Genomic DNA, 247 nt, shown 5'->3' with positions numbered 1-247 from the left:
AGTGGGGTGTTGAAGTCTCCCACTATTATTGTGTGAGGTGCAATGTGTGTTTTGAGCTTTATTGAAGTTTCTTTAATGAATGTGGCTGCCCTTGCATTTGGAGCATAAATATTTAGAACTGAGAGTTCCTCTTGGTAGATTTTACTTTTGGTGAGTATGATGTGCCCCTTCTTGTCTTTTTTGATAAATTTGGGTTGGAAGTCAATTTTATTTGATATTAGAATGGCTACTCCAGCTTGTTTCTTTG

This window comes from Mus pahari, chromosome 19 (assembly GCF_900095145.1).
Source record: "Mus pahari chromosome 19, PAHARI_EIJ_v1.1, whole genome shotgun sequence".
NCBI lineage: Eukaryota > Metazoa > Chordata > Mammalia > Rodentia > Muridae > Mus > Mus pahari.
This window is presented reverse-complemented; position numbering follows the sequence as displayed.